The sequence below is a fragment of the Mastigoproctus giganteus genome, chromosome 7 (genome assembly GCF_048544385.1).
Source record: "Mastigoproctus giganteus isolate SK-2022 chromosome 7, ASM4854438v1, whole genome shotgun sequence".
Taxonomy (NCBI): domain Eukaryota; kingdom Metazoa; phylum Arthropoda; class Arachnida; order Uropygi; family Thelyphonidae; genus Mastigoproctus; species Mastigoproctus giganteus.
The window spans coordinates 207,091,337-207,118,069 of NC_143581.1; the positions used below are offsets into that span (position 1 = coordinate 207,091,337).

Here is a 26,733-nt window from a genome sequence, read left to right on the forward strand (position 1 = left end):
CTCTACAAAGTTTTTTCCTTCTAAGGTGTGGACCATGCTGATAATTTCTCCCAAAGCCTTTCAGAGTTCCTCAGGCCTTGAGTTATTCAAAGCTTTCAGCATATAATCCTTCCTATTACAGGGTATTACTATTAAGCACAGGGTAATAAGCTGTGCTGTGTCTGAGCAGAACTGTAGACATACACATTCTGACCAAACTTGTGGCATTCTTTCAGCATGGTCCTCTGTTTATCTAACAAATTATCAGGTTGTTTTCATTTATATCATTAGTTCTCACATGAATAATAATAATGCTCTCTTTACCCCCCCACCTAAATCTAAGAATCTGTAACATCAATAACTGTAGCTCCCAGAAAACAAACCCCGGTTCTAGTCCACCTATCTTTATTACAAATAATATTACCTATTTCTTTGACAGGGTCTCCCAATAAAACTAAATGTCCTTCAATCAGAGCAGTATGTACTTGATTATTCTTCTCTGATAGCCAAATCAGAAGTTCATCACTTGGCATGCCATGAAATACTCGAGTCCCTAATGAACTCCCAGTTACATTTGTTTCTAGGGCAAGCACTCATTTCTTCAGTAATTCAAGTTCTTCTTGTAATGTACCAAGTTTTGAGATTGGTAAACCCCTTACATCAGGTGTAAAGAAAAGAATCATCAGTTGAGCTTGGTTTGTCCACTGAACCGACCTTAGAATATGTGCCACAGGTGTTTCAGTCTGAGTCAATGTCCCTGGAAGTTGTACTGAAAGTGGATCTTGTGACAGCCATTATTTAGGTAAAATTTGAACTTAGAAATCTTACAAAATTTAAATTTATAATATATCACAGAACTTAAAAGTAACAAAGTATTACACTAAAAAATTAAACTGTTACCAAAACTTTATCCATTAGTTAAAAAAAAAAAAGTTAAAATTAAGCTATTAAAGTTATTGGAAAAAATTAAGAAAAACTAAGAATTAAATTTACAAAATATTAGAGAAATTAATTTCACAAAATTATTGAAATAAAATTAAGAAAATTACTGAAATAAGATTTAAAAATTACAGAAATTAAATTTAAACAAAAATCTTGTCTAATGGAAACTTGATCTTAATCCTCTTCAGTTAATCCACTGGAGTAGACTCAAAACATGTCTGCTCTCTTCCACTGCCTACAGTCTCAGATGGAGGAAACTGAGTTTCCCTATGAGTTATACCAGGTTTACCAAGATCTGGCAAACCACAGAAAAATTTGTCAATAATTGAGTGGTTTGGCAATTTTCCATTTTCCTAAATACAGTCAGAAAATGGATGGTGCTGAACAATAATAGACTTTCAAATTTTGGAGGGTTAATTATATTATATAATAAAGGCTTATTCTCATTCACTACAGCTGGAATAAAGAGAAAGTTTATTTTGAACAGTAAAAGACAAAAATAAAGTGCAAAGTAGACAGATGGCTTTTAAAGCATAATTGCAATTAAGTAGTTTTTTTAGAACACTGAAATGCAAATGTTTGGGAAAATTTGATCTTTCCAAACATTTAATATACAGTAGACCAGTGGTTCTCAAACTTTTTAATGTGAAGACACCCTAAATCCATTATGAAAAATTCCCAGGACCGTGTGCATGAGCACTGGCAGAATATTTTGTAAGGTGCATGTGGGAACTTTTTTTTTGAAAAATGCATGAAAAAAAAAAACGTTTAGCTTTTGGTACAGGATTTTTAAATAATTTTTTTTATTTATTTAAAAATTGGCCTCATACTGCATTTTATACACAATTTCTATATCTCTAAGAATAATAATAAATTGTATGAAAAAATCTAAATTAAAGAAATAATATTTAATTGTTTTTTCATACTTATTTTATTTTTAGAACAATAGGTACATTTTCTAATTTATATCCATAAACTAAAATAATGCAAAATTAAAAAAAGAAAAAAAAAATACAAAATTGAAATTTTATTAATTTAAGGGCTATGATCTGCTAAACGAGTATGAGCATTTGCAGAGGCACTGTGCTGTTTCAAATACAGTGTATGTGACGGACGGCTCAGCTGTTCCGTATATGTAGGTGTATGTACATAAACACTGCGATGCGGTCAGCAGTTATTTCATGACAACTTCTAATTTACACAGCCGCATCAACGATGTTTTGTAGCGATGGCCACGATGTAAGCCAATGCTAAATTTGACATCATGGCGCCCCTATAAAGGGTAAGCGGCACCCACTTTGAGAATCACTGCAATAGACTGTTGAAATAATGGCACCTCAAATAGCAGAACATTTGAGCTGTTGTTGTTGTTGTTATTTGGTTTTTAGGAGTATTAGCAACTATCCACATTCGAGCTAACGGCACATTGAGATTGGATGTTTACATACAGTGCAGTGGTGAAAAAATAAAACAGCAAGTCACGTGGTTACTGTATTTGTTTACGTTTGCCATTTTGAAAGTGAATTCTGAACTGATATCGCAGATTATACGGCTGTTTTACATTTATTTTAAATTAAAAACCCCTCACTATGGCTCTTAAAGTTAATAAACCTCATAGAGAAGAAAAGAAGAACAACATTAAAGTTTTCTGACAAACTTGATATAATCCAAACTATTACATTAGAATCACCTGGAAAGCTAATTCATATACCCATGTGTCTGTGAATTGTGTCTCTGGATGATTTGCCTGTTTTGCTGGATGAAAACCCCCAGTTTCTAGGAAGGGGGAACCATGTTATCTATGCCTGAGATTGGCTAACTCAGCCACAGGGTGAAAAAAGCCCATAAAAGTTCCTTGCATCATCGACGGGATTCGAACCCGGGCCTTTTCCATCCGGTGACGATACCACTGTTGCTATCTGCACAGACTAAACTTGATATAATAAAGAAAATAGAATGGGGCATAAACAGGAGTGTATTAATGGTAGAATATAACATTGGATTGTCATTATGTTTGTTTATGTGCAGTTAATAAAATCACATTCTTAATCTCTATTTCTTATCTAGCCTCATTATTTCTACATTAAATATATTAAAAATAAAACTTTCTAGATAACAGAAAAATTGAAATAATGGTGTCCCCAGCCCTGAATCCCGAAGGTGCCATTATCCTGAAAGTATAGTATATATTTATTATACTGTAATAATAAATATATTAAAATTAAAATAAAAGGATATTTTAATGCATCTTGAGGTTTTTCTGGTTCTTCTAAGAGACTTACCAGTGCTAGTAAAAAATAAAAAAAAATAAACAATGAGAGTAACCATAAATACAATATTATATTAGTTCTAATATATAATAAAAATAATAATACTGGGTTATTATAGCTGGACCAAAACTAACCTAAATAATCTTTCCATAGCACTTATTCATGCTGCAGCTTTCAGAATGCAGATTACTATAACAATAATAGCATGAATTTATTTATTCTCGATGGACAGAAATAAACCATTGTAATGGCCATTCCTTCTCAAGTGTTCCAAAATTATTTTAATATATTTTAAAGACTTTAATATTTACAAAAATTTTAATATTTTAAACTTAAAAGAAACAGCGAAAGCCAAATCACTTAAACAGTTTATTTCAGTAACAGCATAGCCTAATCTTTTTTTTTATATATATCCCCAAGTTCTTACATGAACTCATGAACATTGAGGGCAAAGAGGAAATACCCGAAAAATATAAGTATTTGTTATGGTCTCTGAAAAGTTACTTTAAGCTTCCTTGAAATTGTCATCACTTGAACATCCATGTCTATGCAGGTTTTGTTCAGGTTTCTGAAGAGCAAATAAACAGTGTGGGGCCAGGCCTGGACTGTAGGGCAGGTGGTTTAACTCTTGGAATTCAGTCTCTTGGAACAGCAGTTGCTTTATGGGACTTGTGTATAGGAGCATTGTCAAGAAAAAACACCTTGGCCCCTTTTAGCAAAACTTTATGGCCCCCTCTTAAATTTTTTAGAACAGCAGCACATGCATCTCCGGTGATTTTTCTTTTATGGCATGTGGTCTATCAAAAGAATTTTATAATTTTCTGGGTATTGATGAACCATGTGTTTCCATTGAATGGGTTACTGTTTTTTTTTTTTAAATAAATTAACATAGTTATTAACTCTTTCTGGAGTGAGTTTCCTGAATATATGTAGACCTTGACCAGCAAGTTTTCTGCTAGCAGTGGACTCTGTGGAATGACTTGAAAAATTTATATGTAAATGCTTTTAAATCTTAATTTCTCCTTATTTTAACTTGGTTAGAGTAAAATCATTGTCAAAAATCAATTCAGTTAAATTTTTTTAAGTCTTTAAACAAAATATCATAAAAATTCCTAAAAACTTTTCATTACTTCTTTTCTGATGTAATAGTGTCATCTACATCTATTTATGTATCACTTGATCAATTATGCCAATTCCTGTATCTAAATTATGAGGAATTTTGACCTTTGTAAAGCAAAGTCGGGCAATAACAGCTGAGAGGTGCCATCTTCTCTTCAAATTTTAAAATCTATTCTCATGCAGTCGTCTATTAAAACAGTGTCTACTGTTGGCTGGAAACAAGAGATGGCAGCATGTACTGGAAATTTCAAAACAATTTATGTGCTAACTTTATTTAAGATGTATTTGAAACTATGCACACACATACTCCAAAAAACAATAAACAATCTATTTCTTATAAGAGTGCATGTTTAAATGTTTGTATTACATTTTTAGGGTTTCATTCACCCTCTATCGGACAGACCGACACAAGTAGACACATACACACAAGTAGGAAAAGGGCATATTTCTATATACCACTCAGTATTTTTTAAATAAAGGCATAAAAATAGATTAAAATTTCACTTTGTAATGTCTTCCATTATTTTAACTTTATAAGATAAATTATGAAATTTTTTTTTTAATTGCACCGATGTGCCAACAGAGTTACCTGATGTATTAAATGGTGTACAAGGCACACAGTATACCTTTATGCCATTTAATGTACCTTTTGGAAATAACAGAAAGAATAAAGCAATTTGAAATAAATGATATTTTGTTATTCATTATATTAATATTATCCTGACTGAAAAATTTATTTTTATTTTTAATAAAGTTGGGCACCCCAATCCTTTAAAGATATTTTGAGAGTACAATGGCTTCCTTGGCAAGAGTTTAAACTGCCTAATAAATGTAACGCTTTTAATACTGACAGCAGAAACATGGAATCATTATGAGAAGTTAGTCTGCCACTGCTTTAAATGATGAATTCTGGTATGAATGATGGCTTGTTCCAGGACTTAATTACTGGTCCTTCATCAGATGAAAAGTGGTCACTAGAGACAATTTCCTGATAAAACAGCAAAAATGAAGTTATGTGAGCTGCCAAGTGATTTATGAAGTTAGGACTTTTAAATTGTAAAATAACATTAGTAATTTTAGTTTGCAAATAGTGCAATACTAAGGCAACAACTTTTGCTCTATTGTAACCATTAAAAACGATTACATCTCTTGTTTTTTCAGCTTTTTCAGATTACACTTAATTGTCTCTTGTTTTTTCAAAAAATAAGAGACAATTAAGTTAGGTCCCTCATGATTTAAGAAGGCCAAATAGCATCAGCTATTTTATAATTTCAATAGATATTTTAATTAAGTTTTATTTATACATATTTTTGGAGGATTTCATGGAGTTTTTTCTCTCTTTATATATATATGTATATATATATATATACACACACACACACACACACACACACACACACACACACACACACACACACACACACACACACACACACCGATGAGCCAAAACATTATGACCAGCAAGTTGTTATGCAAATCAAAGCAACTGCAGGTGAACTACGGTGTAAGCGTGGGTGGATCGGGACATGGTATAAAAAACACCTGGTACTGAGCACCGTTAATCAGTGTTACTCTTATTCTTCAGATGGGAAAGGCATCATCACTGTCCTAACACCTACTTGTACTGCGCTTCCTGAGCAATAAGCTCATCTGAACTTTATTCTTCTATTCTATCAATTTTAATCTTTTGATCCTTAATCATATCCTCCGTATGATAATTCAAACATTGAGGATATGTTACCGCCCCTGCCCTGAAGAGGTGGATATCCACTATCTAGAGCTCAATTAAACTTTAAAGGCAAACTTCTATAAATTGTGATTCTTGTTCCAGCCAAATTAAAACTCTAAACATTTAAAATTCATCAATATATTTTTGTATTTTAAACTTTTTACATTTTCTTTTATACAACTATAAACTCTAAAATCAATATAAAACTCTAAACAATAAAATTCATCAATATATTTTTGTATTTTATACTTTTTTTTTTTTTTTTTCAACATTTCCTTTTTATACAACTATAAAACTATAATATCAATAAATTCCAATTCCAGCTAAATCTCAACTCCATAAAAACACTATTAACATATACAGTGGATTCCGGTTATTTGGGCCACCGGCTAATCGGGGCAGCCGTTTATTTGGGGAAAATCTTAAAAAACAAAATCCAATCGAGAAAATAGCCAGGGTTTACTTCGCTTAATTGGGACAGCATGCTGTTTAATCGGGGCAGGAGACCGCACTGGAGATTACCCTACGATTGTCTCCGACGGTACCACGTGGTTCAGTCGAAATTCTGGAGGTCACAACCATAAAACAATAAAAACAATTAGCAGTCACCTGTTTATTGGGCTTTTCTTTTAGTGAAATCCATTATAAACGGACAGTAAACTCGATCTTACTGAATTTGATAATACCGATAGCTGGAATTCTGTGGGTTATTATGGTGAAATGTGTTTACACTTCCATGAAATCTTCAATCATATAAAAAAATTAATTTTCAGATCTTCTCTTCATTCCTATTTTTAAAGCTTTGTAACTCGTTACTCCCTTCTCACTTGTGCGTATCGTGTTACTTGTAATTTGTGTGTGCCATGTTCTTTGCTATTGATTGCTCATCTTTTTACTGTTTTAAATTTTAACCTCCACCCATAAATGTCAGTGAACAGAAATGTCAACTAGTTAGTATGTCCATATTACAGTATTCTTATTATTATCTTTATTTTCTCCTAAGAGACACCCGCTTACGGCTATTAACCAGGGGGTGCACATTCATATATACAAATATAAGTTATATACATAATTATACATTGTCTAATTAATTATAATATACATATCATTGCCTTATTTTACATGATGGACAGATAGAAAGAGAGCATAAGCATAATTTGCAATTTTGCAAGGAATTAGAGAATGTTCACATCTACACCACTATTTACAGCGAGTTCACAGAAAGATAAGATGTATAACGTAAACATAACAGGAGCATAAACAGTCCCGACCAATTCATTCTTCATTTTTTGTTTTGTTTTCATCTGTGGGCTTCACTCAACATTTACAGGTGGCGTAATGCATTTTGAAACGTTTCAGTCCTGTACCTCTTCTCTGTGCAAAGCTTTTCTGGGTCTGCTTGAAGATCATTGTAGATCTTAATCGTATTAAAAGGAAAAAAAATTGCTGAAGGCTTCCCAGCTGTGTGAGCTGTTGTTGTTAAATTTGTTGGTGCATCAGCAGCTTAGGCTATAATGCACTAATTACTGTCTAATATCTTCTTCGTTTGTCTTACGAGTGATATAACTCATATATTGTGATATTTATTTATCAATTTTAGAAAGAGAAAAATGTCATCCATATCCTCACGATCTCCTAGAACACACTGTAATGATAACTGGCTGAAGTTATGAAAATGAGAGAAGAAAGCAGTTTTCCGTTCTTTCAGATATAGCGGGCATTCCAGGATAATATGTTTTACTGTTAATGAGCATAAGCAGTTACTGCATTGTGGAGGATCATCGTTTGTTAGTAGGTAGCTATGAGTGAGGAATGTATGACCAATGCGTAATCTGGCCAGGATGGTTTCTTCCTTTCTGTTTCGTCTCAGACTGGATTGCCATTGCTTGGGTTCTCTTTTGATTTCAAGAAGTTTATTATTTGCTTGATCTTGCCACATACGTGTCCACTCTTTTTTATACATCTGTTTGATAATGGATTTATGGTCAATATAAGGAGTCTTGAAATTAGATGGTATCACATTTGTAGCACATTTAGCAGCTAAATCTGCCCGCTCGTTTTCTGGTATTCCAACGTGTCCAGGGATCCAACAAAATATTACTTTCTGTCCATGTCTGTGAAGTTCTAGTAGCTGTGCCCAAATTTTTTGTACCAGCGGATGACTAGGGAAGAATTTACACTGTAGAGCATTAACAGCACTTAACGAGTCAGTATATATGATGGATTTGGTATACGAGTCTTCTTTGATATTCTCTAGGGCTAGAACAATACCGTATAATTCTGAGGTATAAGTACTGCATTCAGACGGAAGCTGTCTGGAGAGGGTGACATTTGGTAATACTACAGCGGTACCAACTTTACTACCAATTTTGGATCCATCTGTATATATTTGAATGGAAGTGCTAAACTCAGAGGAGTGGGTCATATGAATTTGCCTAATGTTAGAATCTGGAAGGTTATTCTTTCCCTATTGCTGAAAGTGTCTATCAATATGTATCGGGGGCATTTGCCATGGCTGGGTTTCCATGCTAGTATCCTGAAGTACGTTAGTGAAATTGAGATCCCAGCTTGTGATAAGAGTTTGAAGCCTAATTCCAGATGGTTTATTGAGCCGGGGTTTACTTTCATAAAGTTTACTCCATTTGGGCATAAAGAGATATTGCCATATGGGATGATGTGGAAGACTGCTGATTTTGGCTGCGTAATTTAGTAACAGAACTTGTCGTCGAAGATGTAGTGGTGGCTCGTAGGCTTCGGTATATAGACTTAAGATTGGTGAAGTACGAAAAGCCCCCAGTGCAACTTGTAGGGCACTATGATGTACAGGATCGAGCCATTTAAGTGCACTCGGTCTGGCCGAGTCATATGCAGGAGACCCATAGTCTAACCTGGATCTAATCAGCGATCGATATAGCTGTAGCAACACGTAGCGATCTGCACCCCATGACATGGAGGAAATTACTCTCAGAAGATTTAGTTTTCTTAGACAACTTGTACGGATATGTTTTATATGCTCCAGGAAGTTTAATTTTTTATCAAAAATTACACCAAGGAATCTAATACTGGGCTGGAAAGTAATACGATGAGAATCTAACTGTAGGTCTGGATCAGGATGTAAAGAACGTTTGCGACAGAAGTTTATGGCTGTTGTTTTTGGTTTAGAAAGTTGATATCCATTGTTTTTGGCCCAAGAGACTATTTTGTTAATGGTACCTTGTAGTTGTCTTTCAATAAGTTGCATATTTTGAGAGTGACATGAGATGGCAAGATCGTCAGCATATAGGTATGCGTCAACTGTATTAGGTATACACTTGGTTATGACATCAATCCTAATGGCAAAGAGTGTGGTGCTCAACACTGAACCTTGGGGAACTCCCTCTTCTTGTACATATGCTCGAGACAATGATGAATGGAATCGGACTTGAAATGATCTATTGCCTAGAAAGTTTTTAATGAATATCGGCAGATGACCCCAAAGTCCACATTTATGTAAGTCCTGAAGAATCCCATATCGTCAAGTTGTATCGAAGGCTTTCTCTATGTCAACGCATATCATGACTAGGTGCTCGTTTCTGAGGAAAGCGTTCCGGATATTTGTTTCTGCTTTGATAATGAGATCAAGTGTAGATCTTCTTCTCCGGAAGCCATGCTGGTTTGAACAGTATGTTTTCCGTTTCTAGAAACCATGTCAATCTAGCGTTAACTATTTTTTCTAATGTTTTTCCCAGACAACTGGTTAGAGAAATAGGGCAGTAGTTTCTGGGATCTGTGTGGTCTTTTCCTGGTTTCGGGAAAGCCAGCACATAAGAATGGCACCAGCTAGCAGGGTAATACTCCTCTAGAAAAATTCTGTTATACAGTTGTAATAGAGCAGTTAATGAATCCTCACTTAAATGACAGATCATGGTGTAAAAAATTCCATCGGGGCCTGGAGCACTATTCTTTAATCGGGAAAGTGCACTGCGCAATTCAATCATGGTCAGAGGTAGGTTATACGAATATGGGACGGCAGTATTAAATTTTAGTTTGTATTTTTCTGTCTGGGATTTTACCAATTTAAATGCTGGTTCATATGTGGCAACAGCTGAAAGTGTTTCAAATGAATTACCTAAGATATTGGCAATCTCCAGAGGTTCAGAAATTTCCTTCCCTCTTACAAGTAGAATAGGAGAAATTGTTTGTGAGTATTTGCCATTAATTCATTTGATTTTTTTCCATATTTTAGAAGTATCTGTGGATCTGTTTATGGTGGAAGCGAAACGTGCCCATGCTTCTTTTTTACTCTCTTGTCTTATATGACGAGCTTTAGCTCTGGCTCTCTTAAACTGTAGGAAGTGGGCTGTGGTTGGATATTTTCGAAACAGATTCCAGTACTTATTCCTTTCTTTTTTAGCATTGTTACATGCTTCATTCCACCACATTTTTGGATGAAGCCGGATTTTGGATGAAGATTTTGGAATAGCAGCCTCTGATGCTTTCATTATTTTTCGTGTAGTATACCTGACTGCAGAATCGATTGTGAGGGTTGTTATGACGGCAGTATCTATTCGAGCTATTTCCTGGTATTTAGTCCAGTTAGCCTTTTCAAATTTCCAGCTTGTCCTAATTTCTCTCTGGGGAGGAGAACTTGAGCTGAAAGTACAGATGATAGGAAAGTGATCGCTACCACAAGGGTTATCAGTAACAGTCCAGTCTATGATAGGAAATATTGTTGGGGAGCATATTGAAAGATCAATAGCTGAACTTGAACCAGATGAAGAGTGTATGTATGTGTGATCACCAGTGTTTAGAATAGTTAGATTATGTTTATCTAAAAATTTTTCTATTATCTGTCCTCTAGAGTCAAGATGTTGGGAACCCCATAGGGGGTGATGACCATTCCAGTCACCCATAATACAAAAGGGAACAGGTATCTGCTTTACTATATCATCTAAATCATCAAGGCTGTATGCATGGTTTGGCAATAGATACAACGAAACTAATGTTACTGTTATACCAATGGTGACACGAACTGCAACTGCCTCTAAAGATGTTTGCACGGGGATATGTCTACAGGGAACTACAGAGTTCACTATGACTGCTACTCCTCCATGAGCTGAATTAGAGGAACTTCTATCTTTTCTATATACAGGTGACCCCCGCTTAACGCTGATAATGCGTTCCGGAAAAACAGAGCGCTAAGTGAATCCGCGCTAAGCGAGCGCCGAATTCCCATAAGTTAACATATGTATTTGTGAGTTGCGGTCGGTGCCATAGGATATTTCCTAATCAATAATAAACAGTAGTGAAAATATGCACAAATGTCGGTCAAAATATTTAATATTCAAATATTTGTACATATAAAATATTCTGCATTACATACGTATATAATTATATGGTAACTACTTACGTATCAAAATTAAACTTAATTACAATTAAAATCATGAATTTAATTGATCTAAATTGATTGATTTGATTTAATTTAATTTAATTATGAAAAATGTGTCGATTTTGAGTTGAACTTTGGCCTCTCTTCCGATTTAAACTAAAAGGGGTATTAATTTTAAATCCCCCGCAGTTTAATTACCACCCGACAATAAAGTCAACCGATCCTTTGCTGCTTTGAAAACTGGCATGTTTTTTTCTTCTTTCAATATGAGACTTCTTTTAGGAATTCGTTTCCACAAAAGTCCTGCTTCATCTATGTTATAAACTTGTTGTGAAGTATAACACACAATATCCCTCTTCAATAATTTTAACAAGTTCTTTTTTGAAAGTTTTGGCTCCTTGATCTGCACTTGCGGCTTCTCCCTGGATTTTAAATCTATTCAACCAGCCCTTACTAGTTTTAAATGGTTCCAATTTTTTTTTTTTTTTTTTTTAGGTGAGTTTTCTTCAGATTATCATATAGGCTAATCTCTCTCTCTCTTTTATTATTTATAATATTTAACTTAACTGAATTCTGCATTGGATATTATCTTCAATAAAATTAGTTAGTCTTTCCATTTCAATCCTAATAGCCGGCCTAGCCCTAGTTGCTTGCAGTGAAACAGTTATCTTTCCTGCTGCTAAAATTAATTCTTTATTATTTTTTTTTTTTATAATTGTTCTTACAGTTAAACTTGCAAGTCCTAAATTATGGCACACATCCGCTTGTCTTTGACCGGAATCGATTCGCTTCAAAACGTCTAATTTGATTTTCAAATTCAGTCTTTTTCCTTACATTTATAGTCTTCGTATTGCGCTCAGATGTTGTTGCTTTTTCATTCTTATCGGCCATTATTAACTCTTTGAAAATGTAACTGCGTTGGTTGCATTAATTATGTTACAATGTTCAAGTAAACTGTCCGTTTCGCACGATGTACTGAGTGATCACTAGATTTCGGATAAATGCATATAACGCGAATATTATAAGCAATATACGTGATCATTTTTATTAAAATGTTGATCTCCGAACTACGTAACAAGTCACTGTACTGCAATTAAATTAGCGCGCGCGAGAGAGAATTTCACTGAGCGTAGGAATATTTCTCAGGTCAGCGTGGGAAACGTTTTAACCGTATTTTTATATTCATTTTCAAGCTATCGACTCCATCAAATGAAACGATTTCGTTAAATATGCCAAAAATGCAATCTGTAAAAGAGCGTTATAGTGATCTATAACAGCATTATAGTCAGATACTGGTTATAATATAAGAACAGCGTTATAGCGAATCAGCGTAAAGCGAACCGTGTTATAACGGGGGTCTGCTGTATAGTATAATGCTTAATTGTCATAGATACTGTATTCGTGAGATTGGTTTCTTGAATGCATACTGCAACAGGCTTATATTTACTTAATAGATCGTAAAAGTCATCTACGTTAGCACGGAGGCCACGGCAATTCCACTGAATAACTGTACTCATTGTTTGGTTTTAACTGGTGTCTGCTAACATCCCTAACATCCGTGAAGTAATCTGCTTACGCCTGTCTATTTTCCCCTTTTCCTTCTTTGAGAAAACTGGTCTGCCTGTGTCGATGTCATCTTCTGGATGAATTTCAAGAATTGAATCGTCTTCGCCTGCTTTTTCATCGATGTCCATGGTATCAGATCTGAGTTTGTATTTATCACTTCTTTCAGAGCTCTTGATTTGTTCTTTCTGTTGCTGTTTGGGATTCTTATCTGGAGGTACTGTTACTGGTGTATTTACTTCTTGAGTTACATATTTGGAGGGAGAGTGTTCCTTTGATGAAGAAAGTACTGATTTAGCCCAACCAGATATAGAGATATTTGGAGGGACTGAGCAGTCAGTTTGAGTTGATACTGAGCGTAGTCGTTGAGTAATTGACACATACGTAGATGATTTAACAGGAGTTGTAAATTGTTTTTTTGCCTCTTGATATGACACCTTATGCTCTATTTTATATTTCTGAATATTCTTCTCTCGTTTCCATTGATCGCAGTCCTTAGAGAAGGCAGAATGATTTCCATGGCATTTAGGACAGTTTTGAGTTTCCTTGTTACAATCGGTATGTGTGTGTTCTTTAGAACCACAAGCAGCACAAGTGACTACACCTCTGCATACAGTTTGGAATGACCAAATTTTTGGCACTTGAAGCACCGTACTGGATTGGGAATGTATGGTCGAACATGACATCTGAGGTATCCAGCTTTTATAGTTGTGGGGAGAATTGGTGTTTTAAAAGTCAGTATAACTGTCCGAGTAGGAACAAGCTCTCCATCTCTTTTGATCAAAATTCTTTTGGCGTGGATTACATTTTGGTTGTTTAATTCCTGGACAAGTTCATCTTCCGATACATTTAGGAGATTCCATTCTGATATTACCCCTTTAGAGGAGTTCAAGGTGGCATGTGGGGTAACCTTTGTGGGAATTCCACCAAAGTTAGAAATTTTCAGGAGTCTCTCTGCATGTCTATGTTCATTCATCTCCACTAATAAATCTCCAGATCTTAATCGACGAACCATTTTTGGAGGGCCAGCCACATTCTCGAGACATTTCTGAATCAAAAATGGAGATAACTTACTCAGTGGTTGGTCGTCTGTGGAGGAATGCAATATTAAAAAGAGAGGAGCAGAATAATCTGTCCCTTCTTTTTTTTGTCTCTTGGCATGTGATGGGTTTAAGTCATGATCTAGGTCATGCCTATCTAGATCTGGATCAGTAGATCCGCAGCTGGACTGTTTTGTGTTTTCCATTACTGCTCCTTTTAGCCCTGGGAGAGTGTATTTCTTCTCCCAGACTTCCAGCCCCGCCATGTGGAGGCAGGAGCGGTGCCATCAGTGACCAAGCGATAAAGAGATTAGTTGTTAGTGTGTTAATAAGTTATTCCTATATACAAAAAGAAAGGTGTCTTGCCTTTCTGTCAAGTGAGCTAACTTCTTTACTTCAGAAGTGCAAAATTAAATAACTTCAGAAAAATAACACTATTCTATAATCAACCGCTCTTTTAAGAAAATTGCTTAGAAATCGCTATAGTCACTCGCTTGGCACTCGGGGCCAGCTGTGTGAGCGCACTACTGAGTGGAGGGGGATGGTGTCCTATTCGCCCACCTTTGCGTCATACGGGGCCCGAGTCAGTTTTCGGCGAGTTGAGTCTCCCGGTCAGCAGTTTTGCAAGTGTGAGAATGTTCTTGGTGACAATTATGTGAGACCAAGGCGTGACATCCAAGTTGGCATATAAAATGGCTCTTGAGATTGTAAATGGCTGCGAAATGATCCTGTTGAACCATCTCAGCATCCAATACTCTAAACCCAGGAAAGCCTTGATGGTAGCATCTGGGGCGGAAGACCAAATCTGAGATACGTAGAGCGGGATGGGGTTGACGCATCTTAAAATATATTGTTTTACAAGATCAGGGTTCCTGATACCTACCAGTTCCTGTCTGGTGGTCCATAGTGCTGCGTAAGTTTTCTTCTTTACATATCCGAAATGGGGTGTGAAGTTTAGGTTTTTGTCCCATTTCAGACCAAGATCAATAATGTGTCCTGACTTTTTTGACCACGCTGCCATTCACGTGTATTGATATGTGGTTCTTTATTATCTTGTTGGTGAAAATCATTTGTGCTGTCTTGTGTTCATTTAGTCGGAGCTCCATGCAATTAAGGTATTCTTGCAACACGGCGATTTTGGAGTTTGCTTCGTTGTTGCGTTGTAAGGATGTGTTTTGGTCGTTCGAGGGGATGAAAAATTTCAAGTCGTCTGCATATACGACAAATTGTTTTTGATTTTGGGTCAGGAAAGGATGCAGTGCTGTTGCAAAGAGAGTCTGGAGGTCCATAGTGTTGCGTAAGTACGTATTAATTATTCCGATTATCACTTATATTCTTCGATTTTCATGTATCATTTAATTTTTTTAATTGGTAAGGTAATAAAGGGTAAATTTGTGCTTAATATATCTTTACTTTTATAGCCTGTGGATAATATTCCTCCTATTTTCTCTAATTAGAATCGCTGTTTAATAGAATTAAAATTCAATTCACAAACATGATCACAATGACCGGTGCTTACTACACATCTATAGTGAATGGTACTTTGCTATGGTGAATTCATCGTAACGAGTTTTGATTGTACAGTGAACCAATTGTAAAGGGGGGTCCACTGTATTTTTTAACTATTTACGTGAAACTTCGGATAATTGGGGCAGCTGCTTAATCGGGCCAAAATGCACTAGTCCCGATGTGTCCCAAATAACCGGAATGGACTGTATATACAATTTTTTGCAACTGTCTAATCCTGCTTAATTCTCTAGCAAACTCAGCAAAAGCTTCATTCCATTCTCTATTCTTAAACAAGTCACTCCAGGTGTATGAGTCAGAGCCAATCAGCCTAATTAACATATTCCTTGGTATATCATATCTTACACACTGCCATAAAATATGCTCTGTATCCTCTACCATCCCACAAATATACATTGGATTTTCTTCTACACCAAGCTCTACCAGTCTTTTCTTTAACCCATGTCCAGTTATTAACATTGTTTGAAACATTCCTAGATCAGACCTAGATGAAATCTCTTTCATAGTTTTCACCCCAGGCAGAAAGGCAAAGGTAACATGCCTTAGCAGAACTGCTCCATCTTTCCTGCCATATGCAATTTATATTTGGCTGCAACCTTTTCTTTTCTAATTTCAAATCATGTCTTCCATACTCTCTTCCCTACAAGATTTTATTCCCATAAGTTATATTCTCTTATTATTCTTAATCACATATTCCATTGTCCTTTTAAGTATAATCAGATCCACTAGTTCCTTTCCTGCAATAACTTGCAGAGCATCATTTGAAATGGTTCTGCAGGACCGCGTCACCGCAAGAAGGGCAAATCTCTGTGCTGAAATAAGACATCTTTTAACATGGCTATTAGTCACTCTATGACCCAAAGCCCCACATGCATATGTCACAATCGGTAGAAATATACATTTATAGAGGAGGTCTAAGGACTTGCCTTTCACTCCCCATTCTACCCTTGTGACTTTCCTAATTTTTAAATAAATCATCCTCACTTTATCTCTTAATTTCTGCACGTGAGATGGGAAAGGCATAGTGTTTTGTGAAAGGCATCATCTGTGGTTTCCCACATCTGCACCATGGTACTTTGTGAAGAAGTAGAATCTCTGTAAAAGCCAGAAAAAGTGTAATGTCTGGTTTCTGTCAGAGTAGTGTTATGTTTTGTTGTTGTGTCTCTGGCTGCTTGGCCGCAGAGCTCCTAGTGGGACCCCACGTTGCCCGCCACCACCACCACTGGGAGGTGAGCCAGGCTGCCCATTATACTCTGGCTGGCCTTTGCCAGGGGTGCCTCAGCTTCCTGACAGAGGCCAAGTTATAAAAAGGGGGGGGGGAACATAGAACAGGGGTACAGGTTAGAAGGAACAGAAAGAGGGGAAAGGATGGTGGGAAAGGAAGTTGAGGAACAGTCTGCACTTTGTGAGGTGAAAATAGGGGTCTGGGAGTGGGAGTTAAAGTAACAGGGGACTGGTGCCACTGCATGATCCCCGGAGGCCAGTGGACTCTATCCCACACTCAGGAGTTCTCCAGAGTGCCAGCAATCCCGCACCAGAATGGTGTCGGATGATCCTACCCTTTAAGGAGTTTGCAGCAGTATCCCACACCAGAATGGTGCCAGTGGTATTCCTACCCTTAAAGGATCAGCAAGTTGTCAGGGAAAGGCATATAGTGTGCATAGTGTGCATAGTGTTAGGGTCGGGCGCCACCTGTGGTTTCCCACATCTGCGCCATATGTACACTGTGAAGAAATACAGAACACTGTAAATGCCAGAAAAAGTGTTGTGTGTTGAATGTGTGGTTTTGTGTTGGGTTCTGTTGTATGTCCTGGCATTTGGCCGCAGGGCCCCTGATGGAACCCCACGTTGCCCGCACACACCACTAGGAGGTAGCCAGGCTGCCCATAGTTCTCTGGCTAGTCTCCGTCAGGGTCGCCTCAGCTTCCTGAGCGGTCAGGGAAAGGCAGTGGACTTAAGCAAGTTTTACAAAGGCCAAATGACTGGGTCAGAGCATATCCGAAACAGCACGGCTGGTGGGGTGCTCACAGTCAGCCATGATAAGTACCTACTAAAAGTGGTCTGAGGAGGGGGAAACCCATGAACTGCCAGCGAGGTGTTGGATGATTATGGCTCATCGATGCTCGAGGTGAGCGGAGGCTCTCCCGGAGGGTACGTGGCAACAGAAGGGTGACTGTGGTGCAACTCGCTGGTAATCGGAATGCTGGTGACAGGAGTAATGTGTCACAACACACACACACACACACACACTATATCAAACCGTGCTGAAAATGGGGCTGTGTAGTTGCAGGCCGCTCCAAGTGCCCATGCTAACCACAGTCCACCGGCGACAGTGCCTACAATGGGCAAGCAAGCATCGGAACTGGACCTCGAGTGATTGGAAGAAGATCATCTGGTCCGATGAATCATTTCCTGTTGCACCATGTGGACAGCCAGGTACGTGTGTGTCGTTTACCTGGGGAAGTAATGGCATCTAGATGCACTAAGGGATAAAAACAAGCCGGTGGTGTCATGCTTTGGGCAATGTTATGCTGGGATACCCTGGGCAGTCATCCATGAGCCGGGCACTCTGACGTCTACCACCTACCTAAACACCATTACTGACCAGGTACACCCTTTTGCGGCAAGATTTTCCCCTCTGGCGGTGCATCTTTTAGCAGGATAATGCACTATGCCACACCGCCTGGATTGTTCAAGACTAGTTCGCGGAACATGAGGAAGACTTCCAGGTATTGCCCTGGTCTCCAAATTCCCCAGACATCAATCCCATCGAGCATCTGTGGTTTGTGTTGGAACAGCAACTCCGATCTGCTGGTTACATGTTGGTATCAGATACCACAAGACACATTTAGAATTCTTGTAGCATCCATGCCTTGCTGGGTACAAGCTGTTTGGCTGAACGTGGAGGACCAACATCATATTAGGTAGGTGGTCATAATGTTTTGGCTCATTGGTGTGTGTGTGTGTGTGTGTGTGTGTGTGCATATATATATCTACAGAAACTGAAAAATGGCCACCTTTTGTTAGTTGCTCAAAAACTCCAACTTTTTCAAGATAATTCTTGTATTCTTCACTTTTGGCATTTCTTTCTAAGAGTGACTGTAAAAAAAAAAAAAAAAAAAAAAACCTACATAAGTAACAATAATAAAACTGAAATTTTAAGAAATTCAGTACTTTAACTTGCCTATTCTCTCCATATTAACTGAGTTAAATGGCTTACAAATAAATACAGTTATACATAAAATACATTGTTTCAAAAATGTGAACACTCGGTTTGCCAGTGACCATTTTATATCGATAATACAAATATGCTAAACAGGATGGCATTTATGCTACTCATATATATATCCAACCTAATAATTTGTGGACCATGTATAACAGTGGTGGGCAACAAAGTCAGATTAATGAGGTATGAAATAGGCCCCCGGCCATATTTAAATTTGAGGCCTCTTTAATATATATTATACACCTACATATAAATACAAATACAGTATTACATAGATTTTTATGTTTATATTGTGAATAATAATTCCTTGATAAAAATGTAAACTAAATAAAGATGTCAAAATTTTTTTGTTTTTTGACTTGAAAAATAAAGTAATAATAAAAACAATTTGTTTTTATTATTACTTTATTTTTCGAGTTTTTAGAGAATTATATTCATTTATATGTTGACACATTTTTCTGTCATCCATAAAAACTATTATTATTATTAGAAATTTTTACCTTTACTTTAGAAAATATTTACACTGAAAATGAAGCCTCTCTTCGGGTGAAGCTCCTGGCCATAGCATTAACACGGCCCTAGTGGGCAACTTGTGGACCACATGTATGGCCACCAGTCTACTTGATATAGCCCACAGGTGAATTTTGCCAGTTGAAAATCCCCAAGCATTTAAATACAATTTTATTTTTATATAGGCTAATTTTTTGAGAAATAAAGTTTCTAACATTATAGTCTTATTAAATGAAAGTAATATTAATGAATTCATCAATAAGAAAGGATAGACAGGCTAATACAGTTAAATATAATTTAAAAGTGCTAAACTGGAGTCCAACTTCTAAATTTTAATTCATAGATTTTTATAAAAAATAAATCTGCTTTTGTGTGCAGTCTGTGAGATCCCATAAGAGGAGCTTGAGACTCCATGATAACTCACACCACCAAATGAAGATAGATGCATGTTCAATACAAGTAACGTTTATCATATGCTAGTTTATTTAGTAAAATCACTGAAAGATGGTCAGCTGCTTATGCTCAGGGCATTCAAATGAATAGGGATCATGTTTTCAACATGTAGGCAGCAAGCAATAAGCACACCAAAATTTATTATCCTAATAATCAACCTTCAGCAATACTAAACTTTCATTATTTAAAGTAACTGTACACAAACAGTAAATAGTAAAAATATTCATGATGCACTATGTAGCAAATCCAGTTTGCTTAAAGTTTATTGTGCAAAAAGGATAGATGGAACAGGACCAGGTATCTCTGCCAGGGGCAAAGGTTGATGACGTTGTAGAGCAGATATCATCTTTTAAGGGCACAAAGGGTGATATTGCTGTACACGTTGACACTAATGATATTAAGAGTAGGAGACTGGCAGAATTATTTAACAAGTACAAGTCAATGCTGAAAAAAAGCTGGGAGTTAAGATTGAATTTGAAAGTGTCTGCAATTCTGCCCAGACACGATAGGAGGGAGTATATGATGAGAGACTTTTCGATCATTTCAGCCCTAGAGAGAGATTGTGCAAGGCTCAAGGGGTAGAATTTTTCTCATCCTGGTCTATGCTTGTCAACAGGAGAGACTTCTTCTACAGGGATGGGATACACTTAAATAGAAAGGGTGCAAGAATATTTGCTGATGTTATTGAGGCAGATTTAGATGGGTCGGAAAACTGCTAGCTTAGGGGGATACACGGACTAATAGATTAACAGTAGCCGCTGGCAGAGGTAAAAGTGATTCTTGCACTATTTCTATTGAAACGCAATTGAGCAGCAGCCTGAAAAGCAAGGCAATGGGGATTTCCAGGACTGCTGGGAGTCGAAGTGGAACAAGTAAATACATGGGCTGTGTTAGGGTAACTAAGAGTAGAAACAGGTACATGTATACTTGCATGTACATCAATGCTAGGAGTATAGTTAATAAATTCGATGAGCTTGAAGTGCTAGTCAAGACATCAAAGGCAGATATTGTTGGGATATCAGAGACATGGTGTCACACAGACATAAACAGTGCAGAACTGGAATTTGGGGAGTATAATATGTATAGAAAGGATAGACAGGACAGAAAGGGAGGAGGGGGTTACGCTGTTAGTTGAAAAACACATAAAATCTAAGGAAGTGCATCCAATTGATGTTGTCTGGACAATGCAATGTTGAGTCTGTTTGATGTGACATAAGCACTGGGAAAGAAAAAATGAGAGTAGGTGTGTGTGTTATAGGACCAATTAATCAGATGAGTATAATGAGCAATTGTGCAGAGAAATAGAGTGGGCCAGTAAATCAGAGTGTCTTATAATGGAGGATTTTAATTTCCCAGAGATTGACTGGAATTTGTGGGTTGGTCACTCACACACTAGCAAGGCTTTTGTGGATTTATTGGATGATTGTTTTCTACAGCAGCATGCCTCCTTCTTTAATATAACTGGATAGATTTCATCCACCCCAGGTGCCTTTCTATGTTTATCTTCAACAATTTCTCCTCCACTTTACTCTCAGTTATTACAATATTATCTAGCTTACTGCCAGAGTTGAATACACCTCTGGAATTCTCTTCCCTGAATAACTCCTCATGTGTGAATGTAGATGCAAAATATTCATTTAGTTTGTTAGCTACCTGAGCAGGATCATCAACAGTTGACCCATCGATATCAAGTGCACCAATCTGATTCATTCCCTTCCTTCTAGAATTTACATAAGTAAAGAACTCTTTGCTGTTTTTCTTTGCATCCCTCGCCAAAGATTTCTCGTAATCTGCCTTCGCCTGCGTAACCTCCTTTGTAATTTGGTTACAGATCAACTTGTATCTATCATAGGCTTCTGTGTCACGTGTTAATTTGTATGTATCCCATGCATTTTTCTTCTCTGCCATATGCCTCATTAGTTCATCTGACATCCATTTAGGCCTAAACTTTGAACAATATTTCTTAGTTGGTATGTAAAGCCTAGTAGCTTCCAAGATAAGTTCTTTGAATGCTTCCCATTTTGAATTTGCTGTTGGTAACATCATCAGTTGGTCACACTGTATGGAATTTAAATACTGTCTCAGTCCATCGTAGTCGCCTTTATGAAAGCAATAACCCTTCCCTTTACCCCTAATGGTAGTTACCTCTTTGAGTAAATTCCACTTCAGCACACTGTGATCTCTGCCACCTAGTAGTTCATTTATCTGCAGATTCTTAATGCATGAAGAATCACTACTGATAATCAGATCGAGAGTATTACTCCCTCTAGTTGCCTCCCAAATATGCTGATGTAGAAAACAATCATCCAATAAATCCACAAAAGCCTTGCTAGTGACCAGCCCCCAAATTCTAGTCAATATCTGGGAAATTAAAATCCCCCATTATAAGACTCTCTGATTTAATGGCCCACTCTATTTCCCTGCACAGTTTCTTATTATACTCATCAGAGTCATTAGGCCTATAGCACACTCCTACTCTCAATTTTGATCTTCCAATGCTTATGTCACACCAAACTGACTCGACACTGCACTGTCCAGCAATGTCGACTGGCTTCACTTCCTTGGATTTTATGTATTTCTTAACTAATAGCATAACCCCTCCTCCCTTCCTATTCTGTCTATCCTTTCTGTAGACATTGTACTCCCCAAATTCCAGTTCAGTATTTCTTATATCTGTGTGACACCACATCTCTGAAATCCCAACAATATCTGACTTTGATGTTTTGAGCAATACCTCAAATTTATTTACTAAACTCCTAGCATTGGTGTACATGCAAGTATACATGCACCTTAGTTGGTATGTAAAGCCTAGTAGCTTCCAAGATAAGTTCTTTGAATGCTTCTCATTTTGAATTTGCTGTTGGTAACATCAACAGTTGGTCCCAGTGTATAGAATTTAAATACTGTCTCAGACCACCACTGTAGTCGCCTTTACAAAAGCAAAATCCCTTCCTTCCCTTTACCCCCTGATGGTAGTTATTTCTTTGAGTAAATCCCACTTCAGCACACTTTGATCACTGCCACCTAGTGGTTCCCCCGTTATAAGACTCTCTGATTTACTGGCCCACTCTATTTCCCTGTACAGTTTCTTACTATACTCATCAGAGTCATTAGGCCTATAGCACACTCCTACTCTCAATTTTGATCTCCCAATGCTTATGTCACACCAAACTGACTCGACACTGCACTGTCCAGTGATGTCGACTGGCTTCACTTCCTTGGATTTTATGTGTTTCTTAACTAATAGGATTACCCCTCCACCCTCCCTTCCAATCCTTTCTGTACACATTGTACTCCCCAAATTCCAGTTCTGCATTCCTTATATCTGTGTGACACCACGTCTCTGATATCCCAACTATATCTGCCTTTGATGTTTTATGGATTACCTCAAATTTATTTACCAAACTCCTAGCACTGGTGTACACGCAACTATACATGCACCTGTTCCTATTCTTAGCTACCCTAACACAACCCATGTGTTTACTTGTACTGCAATGACTCTCAGCAGGCTCTGAAATATCCTGCATCTTGTTTTCCAGGCTGCTGCTCATTCCAATAGAAGCAGTGCAAGAATCACTTTCACCTCCCTTCCTATCCTGTCTATCCTTCCTGTACACACTGTACTCCCCAAATTCCAGTTCTGCAGTCCTTATATCTGTGTGACACCAAGTCTCTGATATCCCAACAATATCTGCCTTTGATGTTTTAAGCAATACCTCAAATTCATCAAATTTATTTACTAAACTCCTAGCATTGGTGTACATGCAAGTATACATGCACCTGTTCCTATTCTTAGCTACCCTAACACAACCCATGTGCTTACAATGACTCCCAGCAGTCTCTGAAATACCTTGCATCTTGTTTTCCAGGCTGCTGCTCATTCCAATAGAAGCAGTGCAAGAATTACTTTCACCTCTGCCAGTGGCTAATGTTAATCTATTAGTCCTTGTATCTCCCCAAACTAGCAGTTTTCTGACCCACCTAACACTGCCTCGATAGCATCAGCAAATATTCTTGCACCCTTTCTATGTATCCTGTTAACAACTACACACCAGGCTGAAAAAAATTCTACCCCTTGAGCCTTGCACAATCCTTCCAAGGCCAAATTGATCGACGAGGCTTTCATCATATACTCCCTCCTATCGTGTCTGGGCAGAATTGCAGACACTTTCAAATTCAACCCTAATTCACGCCTTTCTTTCAACAGTGACCTGTACTTGTTAAGTAATTCTGCCGGTCTCCTACTCTTAATATCATTAGTGCCAACGTGTACAACTATATCACCTTTTGTACCCTTAAAAGATGATATCCGCTCTACAACGTCATCAACCTTTGCCCCTGGCAGACATGCCCTGGTCCTGTTCCACCTATCATTTTTACAAAGCATGTTCCCTTTTTCCCTGACAATACAATCACCAACAACTACTAGTTTCTGTGGGACCAGCGCATTCTGCCTTGGGTTTTGCATGATGACCAAGTGCAAGCTCTGGTGTTGATGTGGGCAGCTGAGAGCTTGATGGGCCCTCAATTTAGATCCTTCGAGGGCATCCACCCTGTTCCTCAAGCTCTCATATAGGCCCATAACAACGCTGAGTTGTCGCCTGATTTCCTTACACTCCTTACATCGCACACAAACAAAGACATCCCCCATGGCAATATCATATCCCTTATCCAATTGCTCCACAAACATCAAGCAAGAAGTGCATTTTAAAAGGCTGTGATTCAGAGGGCTACTTCCCCCCTCAGTTCTCCCGAGCCACAGCACTCCCATTAGCTTGAGCTTTTTGCTTTGCTGCTCTTGTCTGAGTCATGATTTCGATTTAATTTCAATAAAATTTCAATCTAAGTACAAAATTATAACCCTAAACTTGTATCCCAACACAGTTATAACGCTATGTATATTTTTCAGTATCGAGTATTATCTTCGAGTTCTGTTTATATAACTTCCATATCAAGTTATGTATTAATTAATTATGTTACGTTTGTAATCTAAGTCGGTATATGTATTTAGTTAAAATGTACAATTTTAATTTACAATGAAGATTAATAGATTTTTCTGATTAATTGACAATATTATATTATATACTATACTAAGCTTACGCTATCTAGTTCGGGATATAACATTGTATCGTATAACAATGGCGGCAAGTTACGAACAGTAAATCTATGGACACTTAAGTATTAATTAACTTCTAAATCTCGCTGTCTCAATTCAGAATAAACTAAGGATCCTGACTATGTCTATAAGCTACTTATAGAAAATAATTTAATATAACAATTGGTCAATAAAGCAGCTAAATATGACTAAAAAACTTCTCGTTCAGTGGAGCTGCAACTTGTAACATGTGGATTTGATACCCTTACCGATACTAAGTAATACCTACAAAATCTCTATCTAAGTTAAACTTTAAACTAAGTACCGTAACTAGGAATATAAAGCTACTCTAGAAAATAAGGTAATATGCCAATTTAAGCTAATAAAACAGAAAAAACTTCTCTATTCCAGGAGCAGCAAAAACTTTGCCTGCACAAGGCTACTCTCGTTCTCGCTCCATCTTGCTCAATCAATTACTTGTTGGCTGAAAGCAAACTTTCACCCACCAGTGTTGCAGCCATCTTTTGTCAACTTAAGTTATTGTCTCTTATGTGTCTGCCCGAGAGAGAGAGAGAAACAAAATAAAAAGATGCCACCAGCATTTAGTTCACTTAATCCATTTAAAGCTTTAAACATATTAATTAGGTCTCCTTGCAGGTTCTGCAATTTGCAGATATGAAATACTGTGTGGTACAAGTAGCTGTTTGTGTCCTTGACTAATCTGGTAGCTGTTTTTTGCACATCCTTCTTAAAATGAGGCTTCCAAACTTGTATGCTGTTGTTGTTTGGAGCATTGGCAACTGAGGCCATATTGCTCCAGGGATATGTGGTGGTCATTCCCCGACCTTTCCGCATCCTCTGTATTTGATGGTCACGGGCTCGAACTCTGGTCTAATCAAGAAGCATGTGCTATGCACTGCTGCTCCTGGCTATGGAGGTGCCAACTTGTATGCAATACTCAAGATGTGGCCTTACCATTGCTGTATTCAATGAGATAATCACCTCCTTGTTCCTGTTAGAAAAATTCCTGCATATCATTGACATGAGTTTTCCTAGTAGCCTCCCAACACTGCTCAGAAAAACTTCATGTCAGAGTGCACAATTACTTCCAAATCTCTTTTATTTTCCATCACCTTGAGTGTGGTACTACCTAATTGGTATGTTATTCTGGGATTACTACTGCTGCCCACATGAATACCTTGTTTAATATCAATAAATTCGGCGCCTCGGAAGCCAGGTGGGAAGGAGCCGTAGTGCGTAGCAGACGCTTCTTGATTAGACCGGGGTTCGAGCCCGTCACCACCAAATACGGAGGATGCGGAAAGGTCAGGGAATAACTACCGCATATTCCCGGAGCAATATGGCCTTAGTTGCTAATGCTTCTAAAAACCAAATAATAACAACAACAACAACATCGATAAATTCAGTACCTTGAACCTATTAATATTAAACTTCGATTGCTACTTTTCAGCTCATCTGTCCAATTTTTCTCTTTGTTGCAGTAGTATGCCTTGTTCCTGTCATTAAATTTCCTGCCAACCTTTGTATTATCAGCAAAGTTAAACAATAAGCTTGATATGCCTTCATCAGTATTGTTAAAAAAAATACTAAAAATAGTAAGGGGGCCCAGCACTTAATCATGTGAGACTCCGCTAATAACATTAGTCCATTATATGAATTTTATTATATGTTCATTTTATGAATATATGAATAATAAACATAGAATCTGTTAGGTTCAAAATGAAACAAGAAAGAGGATGGGAAACTGCCATTTTTGGCAGTCCTCCATCTGTTGAAATTTTTGGATGTCCTTGTTGAAAGTGAACAAAATTCTACTATTACTCTGGAGTACACGAAAAAGACAGACAAACTCAAGATGTTACATTAATTTTAATTATCTGATGAATATCAG

At 37.3% G+C, this 26,733-nt stretch overlaps 1 long non-coding RNA gene across 1 annotated transcript in view; it reads right to left on the reverse strand.

Moving 5' to 3' along the window:
* Positions 1–3,155: 3,155 nt before the first annotated feature.
* The window catches only part of LOC150083620 (uncharacterized), a 40,882-nt gene continuing 17,304 nt past the window's right edge, over positions 3,156–26,733 (reverse strand). Inside the window, exons 2-3 of the long non-coding RNA XR_016547183.1 lie at positions 18,555–18,636; positions 3,156–3,208 (exon numbers count right to left, since the gene is read on the reverse strand). This is a non-coding gene — a long non-coding RNA (uncharacterized LOC150083620). The remainder of the gene's footprint in view (positions 3,209–18,554; positions 18,637–26,733) is intronic.